Source organism: Ornithorhynchus anatinus, chromosome 11, assembly GCF_004115215.2.
Source record: "Ornithorhynchus anatinus isolate Pmale09 chromosome 11, mOrnAna1.pri.v4, whole genome shotgun sequence".
Taxonomy (NCBI): Eukaryota; Metazoa; Chordata; class Mammalia; order Monotremata; family Ornithorhynchidae; genus Ornithorhynchus; species Ornithorhynchus anatinus.
Genome location: NC_041738.1, coordinates 45,753,850 through 45,764,935, shown reverse-complemented (window position 1 = coordinate 45,764,935; position 11,086 = coordinate 45,753,850). Strand labels below are relative to the sequence as shown.

Below are 11,086 nucleotides of genomic sequence, written 5' to 3'. Positions count from 1 at the left end.
AACATTATCACGATAAATAGAATCAAGGGGATGTACATCTCATTAACAAAATAAATAAGGTAAGAAATAATATATACAAATGAGCACAGTGCTGAGAGGAGGGGGAGGAGTAGAGGGTGGGGGGGGAGGGGAGGGGAGGGGAGGGGGAAAAGGGGCTCAGCTGAGGGGAGGTGAAGGGGGAACGGGGAGGAGTAGAGGGTGGAGAGGGAGCAGAGGGAAAGGGGGGAGCTCAGTCTGGGAAGGTCTCTTGAAAGAGGTGAGCTCTCAGTAGGGCTTTGAAGAGGGGAAGAGAGTTAGATGGCAAGGCATGTTCATGTCTCAGCAGTAAGAAACTGGTGTTTTTGGACAGTTCTACACAAAGCAAGAGTATCCAAGGGGAATTTTATCTGATCCAAAGGGGGTCCTTCCTCCTCACCTTATGTCTCTTTGGTCTGTAAGGAAACAGTGAAAATATATACCCAGGGGCTTGATCCTGCCCAAATGACTCAGACTATTGAGAGGGCCCTGGCACCTTTTTGGGGAAGCAGCAGGTCTCTGGGGGTGGCTTTGACCCCTATCTGAGGAGTGAGTTTCAGAAAACAGCTCCAGAAACCTGAAGCAGTAAGGAAGCCCAGAGCCCAGAAATAATGGAGCTTTCCTCATTTCAAATGCCTCTCCCTATTCACATTTTCCAGCATTTTGGAAAGAGATTGTCCCAGCAATGGCAATAACATTTGCATGCCAGTTTTTAGTATGCTGGCACCTCTTCCAGGGCAAATTAAGCACTGAAGAAAGGAGAAAAAACTAGAGAATAGCACAAGAATTTGACCTAAAGACAGTCCAGAGACCAGGACATGATTCACAGTGCTATATAGTGCTGGTGCTTTCCCTTTAAAAAAAAGGGTACATGCTGAGCACTTATTATGTGCCAAGCATTGTAGTAAATTCTGGGATAGATAAAAGATAATCAGGTTGGACACAATCTCTGTGCCATATGGAGTTTACAGTCTAAGTAGGAAGGTGAGCAGGTATTAAATCTCCAATTTGCAGTTGAGGAAACTGAGGCACAGAGAAGTTAAGTGACTTGTCCAAGTCACACAGGAGACAAGTGGCAGAGTGGGGATTAGAATCCAGGTTCTGTGACTCCCAGGCTTATGCTCATTCCACTAGGACACGATGCTTCCCTTATTATCCTTTTCTCTTTTTCCAACTCTCTCTCTGCCCTGACTCTCTTAGGGACCCATCCAACCCCCAACTCCAGTCACCCCAACTATTCTATCAACACCATCAAATCTTGATCTGCTTCCTCTCACTGCCAGGATTATTTGTCCTTCTGTGCATCTCAGGGCACCCATAACTGCCTCTGCATGTGTCATGTTTACCTCTCAGGTTTATGCCTTGTGTTATTTTTATATCTCTGGGTTATTCCTAGTGTCTCTCCCTTTAGACCGCAAGCTCCTCAAGGATAGAGACCATGTTTTCCACTTCCCTTGACATCCTTCACTGTGCCAAGCATGATGCTCGGCACAGTAAGCATGATGCTCACTCGATGTCGATAGGTTGACCGTCACTTTGTAAAATTTCCCTCTTCCTGTTTTCCCTGAAAGAACATCAAAACTGTATCAGAGCTGGGTACGTCCAATAGCCACAAGCAGCTTGTTTTTGCAGGTAGGAGGCTGTGACATTTGCCCACTTTTATGCTGTCATTATTTGCATGAGTCATCCAACAGAGCGACAAGAAGACAAGCAAATGGGTTTCTCTTCACTAAGACAGAAGAGGCTGGGTCACATAGAAGGACAGTCTGGTTCTGCAGGTTTCATTCATTCATTCAGTCGTATTTATTAAACTCTTACTGTGTGCAGAGCACTGTACTAAGTGTTTGAGAAAATACAATTCAACAATAAAGTGACAATCCCTGCCCACAAAGAGTTCACAGTCTAGAGAATAATAATCGTGATATTTGTTAAGCACTTACTATGTGTCAAGCACTTTACTAAGCGCTGGGGTGGATACAAGCAAATCGGATTGGACACAGCGCCTGTCCTTCTTGGGGCTCACAGTCTTAATCCCCATTTTACAGATGAAGTAACTGAAGCACAGAGAAGTTAAGTGACTTTCTCAAGATTACACAGTAGATACTAAGTTCTACCACGGTTAGATACCCCCCCGAAGAACCACTTGGGGAATCTGGTAATTGGTTTGATAGCTCAGTGGATCACAATACCCTGATGCTTTTGTGAACTCGGCCCAAGTTGGAGGGGACTCTGACAGAAAATACTCTTCCTCTGCTGAGACATGCTGGGGCCCATCTAATTGCCTTTGTATCCTTCGAAGTTCTATCCGGCTAAGAACTCGGGGTGGCTAATGCATTGATAGATCAAAAGCCTTGGTGATTTATTACTGCTGGCTACAGAGCGGGTTCTGGGTTTGAGCCCCAAGAAGGCGTTACTCAATGACCAGTGTCAGAGCCCCGTCACATAGTGATTAAGAGTGGAGGGAGATCAGGGAGAGCTGGCCAAGGGGAAGGATGAAGGAGAATAGACAGGAGGGTCAATGAGATATTTGGATTCAGGGAATCTAGGTCTCCTGGACTCTTCCTGGCCCCATGGAAGAGATAAAAATTTATGGTTCTGGGAGAGTCCAGAAGAGCCTCATCTTTGGCGATGTCTGTCTCTCTCTGTTCTTCTCTCTGAAATTCCTCTGAGCCAGCTCTCTTCTTGCTCCTCTTTTAATGATACCTGTTAAAACACTAGTACTTGCTAAAATACTTACTACCACCCAGGCATTGTATTAAGTGCTGGGGTAGACACTAGGTAATCCGGTGGACATAGACCTTGTCCCACATGGGGCTCACAGTCTAAATTGGAGGGAGGAGGATTTAATCCCTTCTTTATAGATGAGGTAACGGAGGCACAGAGAAGTTATGTTACTTTCCCAAGTCACACAGAGGGCAAGTGGCGGACCTGAGATTAGAACCTAGGCCCTCTGACTCCCAGGCCCGTGCTCTTTTCACTAGGCCATGCGGCTTTCCTTCTGCTGCTCTTGGGGAGGAGTGACAGAACAGATGTTAATGTTAGAAATTCTTGACACTACCCAGTTGTTTCTGGTAGTGCAGCTTGACAGTTGGTTAATTAATTAGAACTGGGGAAGAGGCATTATTAAAAGCCCAAGAGCAAGGTTCCTTGGGGAGGCAGAAAGGAGATGTGGATATAGGAACCTTGGGGGAAAAGAAGAATGGGGGCAGAAATCTTAATCTCTTTGAAAAGTAAGTGAAATAATTATGGAGAACTTTTGCACTATCAAGTTATGTGGCATGATAGAGCTGTATGATTGTGTCCCACCCTGCTGCCAGATCATTCATTTAAAAATTTGAACTTCCTCTGCCTTGGTTTATTAGAAGCCTCATCATTCATCCAGAACGGCAGCTCCCAGGACCAGAGACGAAAGACAACTTTTGTTCCCTGAAGGAACAGCCCTCCTGCCATCCTTTAAAAGATTTCAACTCTTTTTTTCACCTCCCTGTTTGGGCAGAATTTGGAGTAGGAAAAGTAGAGATAAAATACATATTATCTATGATAATGGATCCATTTTTCAATCGCAAAGATGTTCCAAGGTTGCAGATTTGCAAAAGAGTAGAAACAAAACTGATTTCCGAGTCAAATGGATAGAAGGGATTTTTAGAGGCACCTGATGTTCTTATGCACTGAACCATCCTTCCAAGAATTGCCATAGCAGTGGGAAGGCAGGAAAGGCAAGGAGGATTTTTAGGCCTACCCCACCCTGAGGTCCCAGCACAGAGGATTTCTTCATCCTTCTTTCCTTTGTTGGACTGGGGTTCCCAACAGTGGCTACTACTAACAGTGAAAATTCCACTCTAATCTCTGATTGCAAGCCATTCCAGGTCTCTGTTATCTCCTTGAAACCCCTTATTTTGTATTTCTTTTACTGCACAGCATCCACAGGTGCTTGGTACCAAGTCACATGCTTGAAGGGAAGCAGCTGTGCATTTTCAACAAGTCCCACCTGGGGCTAATTCTGTTGTATTGTACTCCCCCAAGTGCTTAGTACAGTGCTCTGCTCATACTAAGAGCTCAATAAATACCACTGATTGATTGATTGGGTCCCCAAACCGACTTTAACCAAATTCTCAGAATTCATTCATTCAGTCACATTTATTGAGAGCTTATTGTGAGCAGAACACTGTACTAAGAGCTTGGGAGCATACTGTACAACAGTAAACAGACACAGTCCCTGACCACAATGAGCTGGATCATTCTTAAGTTGAAGTCTGCCTGGTTTGAGGTGGTAAATAGCAAAACTTGCTGCTTGTTTTTTAAGGGAAGACTGGAAAGAATTAGAATTAGCAATGTTTGTAGGATGTATTCTTAATGTCTGCTCCCACTTCTGGGTTTGAGTATTCTTCCCATCTGCTAACCCATGACAGCAAGTCAGCAAGATTAACAGTAACTGATAGCTGCTATTGTTTTGACAAAGGCTCTACTGCACATTTTCTGAGCTACTCATTAGCACAATTTAATGAAGCCTTGGAATGAGCCAGGCAGGAGGCTGTTCCAGGAAATCGTTCCTGAATGGTGATTGAGTCTTGAGGAAATACGATTCCAATAACAGTCGCGGTCAATGTTATTCTGCAGGAGTCTAATGAGAGAGAAATCAGGTTAGCAGATGAAACAGGCTTCAGCATGGAACAACAAATCTCTGCAGGAAAGGAATAAATATCAGGCTGAGTTCACTGCCAAAGAAGCCCTGTCCAGCATGTAGGTGCCTGCAGACACAAGGGCAATGTATACTAAGATTAAGGACAAACAAAACCTAAAAGACTCTTACAGAAAGGCAGGTGGTTTCTGATAGTTAAGGCTAAGATGAAAATAGAAGTGGAAAGACTGTCATGTAAAGGGCAAGGGTCTTGAACAGGGTTCTAAGGAACTCCAGAACTGCTGCTGACTCAGTTATTTCTGCTATAACCCATGTTTCCATTACACCATTTGAACATAAGTGGAAACAGAAGGGGGTATTCTTTCCACGGTACAGGTCTGTTATGGTTGTAACATGATCCACAAGTTGGCATGAGTAGATTAGTGTAGGAAGAATCATTGTGAGCATGTGGGTGAAGTTGGTCAAAGCCTATGGTACCCAATCAATCAATCAATGATTGGTGGTCATAACAATACAGGAATTTGATCCCAAAATGTGCATCATGGTAATATCTTCCCATTAGCTTTTTCAGCAACACACATCCATAGATTGAATTTCACCATTAGTGGTGGCCTCTTTCAATATGGAGGACGATGAAATAGAGTTACAGGGCATTTTATTCAGAAGGTGTCCAGTAAATGCCATTTCTTCCAATATTACTATTGCTTCTATTACTAAGCCTCATATGTCAGAATAGTTCATAGTGAAGGAAGAGATACTTTGGCTAGCTGCTTTTCAAAATTTTTTTAATGGTAGTTGTTAAGCACTCACTACATGGCAGGCTCTGTTCTAAGGGCTGGAGTAGATACAAGATAATCGGGTTAGACACAAACCATGTCCCACATGGGTTTCACAGTCCTAATCCCCTTTAAACAGATTAGGTAAGTGAGGTACAGGGAAGTTAAGTGATTTGCCCAAGGTCACAGGGCAGATAAGTGGTGGAGTTGGGATTAGAACCTTGGTCATTCATTCAATAGTATTTATTGAGTGCTTACGGTGTGCAGAGCACTGTACTAAGCGCTTGGGAGAGGGATACAATAATAAACAGTCACATTCCCTGCCCACAATGGGCTTACAGTCTAGACTGGGGAAGACAGAAATATCTGATTCTCAGGCCGGTGGTCTTTCCACTAGGGCACACTGCTTCTATATGTTAATATAGGGTGGGACCAATTCCGCTCAGCTGGCCAGGCAAATTCACTTGATGACTGGATTACTACTGCCAGTCTCACTGGCTAGTTATCTTCAACTGTGGCCAACAGTGATCAAGGCACTGAAGGGCCACCAGCTCTTTTAAAAGGGGGTGTTTTTGTATTTTTTTTCTCACTAATCTCCTAGTCACATGTACCCTAAACCAAACCAATCTTCTAAATAAGCAAATGATTGCCAACCCCAGGCTCCTAAAACTCTCCGACTGTTGGTAAATATTTAGTTTGGACCCAAGCAAATATTTTAGTTTTATCCTACTTATGTATGACTCAAAGTAAGAAGCAGTGTGGCCTATTGGACAGAGCATGGGCCTGGGAGACAAAGGACTTCAGTTCTAATCCCGGCTATGCCGCATGCCTGCTGTATGATCTTGGGCAAGTAACTTAACTTCTCGGGCCTCAGTGTCCTCACTTGTAAAATAGGGATTCAGAACCCGTTTTCCCTCCTACTTAGACTGTGAACCCCATGTAGGTCAGGGACTGTGTCTGACCTGATTATCTTATGTCTACCCTATCTCTTTAGTGCAGGGTGTGGCACATAGTAAGTGCTGAACAAATACCACCATAAAAACTATTATTATTAGGTAGGTTTGTGTTCTCTGTGCAATCATACTGCTGATATGCTTATTGAAAGAAAGAGTCTGGTGTGTCATAATGCTCCTTTATATCATGCATGGATGAGCAGTACAGGTGTAAATTAGCTTCAGCGAGGAAGAAACTTGGGGGAATTCTGTGGCTTTTTGAGTACCTCTTGCAAGGCTGCCTTCAATCTTTCTACCAGTCTCAGGGACTTCTTAGGAGGAAATGGGAGACAGCATCTCTCATCCATTTCTGGCAGATGATGAAGATCCTGAACAGAGGGGTTGGAGTTAATGCTGGCAGACACATGGCCCCGTAATCGTCCAGTTCCAGAGTGAAAACACCATTCCGATCATCCAGAAGCTCTTTGGTAATTAGATGGAAAATACCTACCACCTGTTTTTAAAGGAAATGATATAATGAAAGTCAAGTGGGCTGAGTAGTCCAAAATAGCACAAGGAACAATATTTGTAAACTATCTTAGAATTAACAGTTCATGTTCACTGGGATCTAGTCTCCCTGTAGATCCAGAAGGACACGACAGGTCAAATGCTGATACCAAATAATTGTCTGCAATGAACATTTCACTTTCAACCAAAATTTTTTCTATGCTCCATCTGATGGCCCATGCATTCTGAGCAGTAAGTATTTGATACAATGAAATTTAGATACAATGTACTGATTTGGACCCCTCCTTGAAGTTCTTGGTAATGAGACTGGACCTGTATTGCACATTTCGTAAACCGATGTGATCCCAGTACTGGGAAGGAATACCACATCAACCTCCAGCATCTGGACATCTGCTGACTGAAGAAGGATAGCAAAGCCCATCTCAAGGTGAGTGAAGGTCTGCCCTCTGCTGGTTGGGGAAACACTGCAACTTCAGGTGCTGCCAGACCTTGAAATGCCCTACATCCCCCCTTGTGGTAAAAGGACATTGCTTTTGGATCGGTAGTAAGGCATTTCCCCTCTCACCTCAGGTACTTTTATTCACTTTTCTGCTTACCATCTTCAGATTTGTCCCTGGGTGGGGGAGAACTGAGCTCATTAGGTTCTCCTAGTTTTCTAATGCATTAAAGACTCAGTTCTTGCCCTTAATCTTAAAAGAACCCAAACAGACCTAGACATAGAACTAAGAAATGGTTGGAATTGAGATTTCTGGTCCTAAGGGGTTGGCCGTCACACAGTAGCTGCTCTGGATCTTTGCTCCAGAGAACCAGTGATTTGCACAAATACTCTCCGATTGGAATATTTTGTTTTTGCTAGGGATTCTGAGTAACACTATTGGAGTCAATGGATTATTTTGGGGGACCAAGCAAGGCTTGAGGTGGATTCCTAGCCCCCCAAAGCTTGTGCTAAGAAGGACTGAGAGGACATTCTTATGGATGGAAAAGGAAGTCAATTGGAGTGAACTGACATTGGCTAGTTGGGACTCTCTGGACTATCTGAGGGCCAGCTACAAGTTGTGACTGTTTCTGGGAGTGACTCCCAAAGGAAGGACAACAACCTGCCCAAGGTGACTTTGATTTATAGGACTAGTAGGTTATCATCCCGGCTCTGCCGCTTGTCAGCTCTGTGACTTTAGGCAAGTCACTTAACTTCTCTGTGCCTCAGTTACCTCCACTGGAAAATGGGGATTAAGACTGTGAGCCCCACGTGGGACAACCTGTTTGCCTTGAATCTATGCCAGCACATAGAACCATGCCTGGCACATAGTAAGCACTTTAAAAATACCATCATTATTATCCCCAGTTGATTGACTTGCAGCCCAAAAGGCCAACAAAATGATGAACATCAACAGGAGAACCATAAAAACAAAACAAAATACATTATTCTGCTGCTCTATAAAACTGGACTCCCGTAGGAAATTCCAGTTGCTGCATTAACGATATTTAATGAACACCTACTAAATATATGGCTCTATTCTAAATTTTGGAAGAGCATTATAGCAGGAAAAGACATGGTCCCTGTCCTTACAGTCAAATGGGGAAGATGGGCAAAAACAAACAAACATACAAATAGGGGGAAGAGTGGGGAGAAATAGATATACAATGTTAATAGCCCAAAACTGGAAAGATGAAGAAAAATCAAAAGTACAATTGAATAAATGTATTTATGTAAGTGGTGAGGATAGGTATAAGCAATTCCAGAAGTGCTAAAAGTGGCTGATGGGTTTATATGATTTAGGATGATGGGAATTAATGGGGGAAGGCTTGTGAGATGAGAGGAGATTTCAGGACAGTTTTAAATGAGGGGAAGACTATGCTCTGTTGGATTTGGGGAGGGAATGAGTTCCCAGCCAGGGTGAACACTGGGAGGGAGGGGAAGGAGGTGGGAGAGTGGAGAGCTGGAAGACAACTCTCAAACTCAGCAATGTTCCATCTACTGAGTGTGTAGCCCTCTACTTCATTATTATTATTGTTAGCACACACTGTTTGCCAAGCACTGTACTAAGTACTGGGATACAAGATAATTAAGTTGGACACAGTGTCCACCTTACATGGGGCTCACAGTTTATGTAGGAGGGAATAGGAATTAATGCCCATTTTACGGTTGAGGAAGCTGAGGCACTGAGAAGTTAAGTGACTCGCCCAAGACCAAGCAGTGGAAAAGTGACAGTCGAGAATAAAACCCAGGTCCTCTGGCACTCAGGCTTGTGCTCTTTCCACTAGGCAAAACTGCTTCCCCTGCACCACTTCAATGCTACCAGTGCACTTGTCAGTCTACTTTACATATCCTTTTGCTTAAGAACAAACTCATGTACATGACCCATCCCCTTTTAACTTCTATCTCAGGAGGAAGGGCAGGAAGGGGTGGGAGAAATGCAACCAAACTGCTGGGGAAGACCTCAAGTGCAACCTCCACCACCCTAATTTGGCCGTAATTAAAATGAGGTTTAACAGGTAGAGTATTAAAAAATCATAAAATACTGCTAAAGTTTTTTTTCTTAATGGTATTGAAGTCCTTAAAATATGGCCGGCACTATACTAAATGCTGGAGTTGATACAAGTAATCAAGTTGGCCACAGTCCATGTCCCACATGGGGCTCACAGTCTTAATCCCCATTTTACAGACGAGCTAACTGAGACATAGGAAAGCTAAGTGACTTGCCCAAGGTCACACAACAGAAAAGTTGTAGAAGTGGAATTAGATCCCAGGTCTTCTGACTCCCACGTCCATGCTCTTTCTACTTTCTGCTTCTTAGGGAAGGGCTGTGCAAGTGATCCTCTTTATAAATATTTTTTTTCCCCAAGAAATGCCTCCGATGGATTCTGAAGGAGCAAAAATCACTAGTTCTTTGTCACTTCCAATTCTGCTCCCCATTAAATTTAAAGCAGGGAGTCGTTTGGATTTGTTTGGCACAGTTTGCGGCTCTCTCAAGGACTCGGCTTCTGAAGCCAAGCATCTAACAGAGTGAAGCTCCCTTCTTGGCTCTACCTGTTGTGGAAATCCAATCTGGCAGTACCTCTTTGTGCTGCTTCTCCTTAGATGAGCCAAGAGGGTCAATTTGGGGTAATTACTGAAGGAATGTGGAGGCAGGTGGCTCAGCATCAAAGGGCCTGACACTACTGTCTCTTGCTCTCTGGCTTTCCTCTACCCATCATCGCTGCCTCTTGATTACTCTTCCTACTGTCCTGTTTTCCCTTCCCTGGCTGCGGGTGGGGCTGAGGACTGGCCTAAACTGACAGCGGATGGAGCAGAGGAGGGAGTGTGGCCTAGGGGAAAGAATTCAGGTCTGGATATCAGAGGACCTGGGTTTCTAACTTCACTACCTTCACTGGCTTGTTGTAACCTTGGATAAGTCACTTCTTCGTCACTTAGTCTCCTCATTTGTACAATCGGGATTCATTATCTGTTCTATCTCTTACTTAGACTGCCAGCTCCGTGAGGGACAGACACTGTGTCCTACCTGATTATCTTGTATCTAAACCAGTGCTTAATAAGCACATAATGAGCACTTAAATACCAACAGTGATTATTATTAGGGAGCACAGCTCAGGATAAAAATAGTAAGTCCTACCCCTCCAATTTTCTCTGCCACCGAGTCTCCCATAAGTTTCATTTTTATGAAGGCAAATGAAGTTCCGTCCTTCCGGACATTCAGCAATCCTAACAGTGGAGGCTCTGGTTATAAAGAAATTCAGGAGAGCGGGCAATACTGTGTATAAACCAAGACCCCTCCCAGCTCCGTTGAGCCCAGAAAGCCGTTACAGACACGGAGCTTGCAAGATTCCTGACCCCACCCCTTGCACCCACACCTCCCAACAGTTAGAAAGTTCTCAGGGTGTTGAAATCACCGGGGCTATCGAAAGGATGATCAACTATGGGCTTTTTCCGGTTGCTACTGGTGACCGCTCCCTTGCTGTTTGTTTAATGGCAGCCCACAGGGTTCCTGCATTGACTCGATGGAAGGCTTGGTGTGAGTGAGACCCGGGAGTGCCTGGTCCTAGCAGACAGACTCCTTCACAGCACCCCGAGGAAGGTCTTCACGGTCTCCCGGTTGCCTTCTGAGGAAGGGACAAACAGGGAATTGGGTGGGCCTCGTGGGCTTCTCGAACCCCAAATGGCACTGGGAATGTGAAGTGCTGCTATCTTCCCAGATGTG

General features: G+C 44.3%; 1 long non-coding RNA gene across 1 annotated transcript; it reads right to left on the bottom strand.

Moving 5' to 3' along the window:
- Positions 1-4,492: 4,492 nt before the first annotated feature.
- Positions 4,493-10,684, bottom strand: LOC103171368. The gene is made up of 3 exons (XR_486748.3): positions 10,502-10,684; positions 6,650-6,876; positions 4,493-4,636 (listed from the first exon to the last, which is right to left on the bottom strand). It is a non-coding gene; the product is annotated as an uncharacterized LOC103171368 (long non-coding RNA).
- Positions 10,685-11,086: the final 402 nt, after the last annotated feature.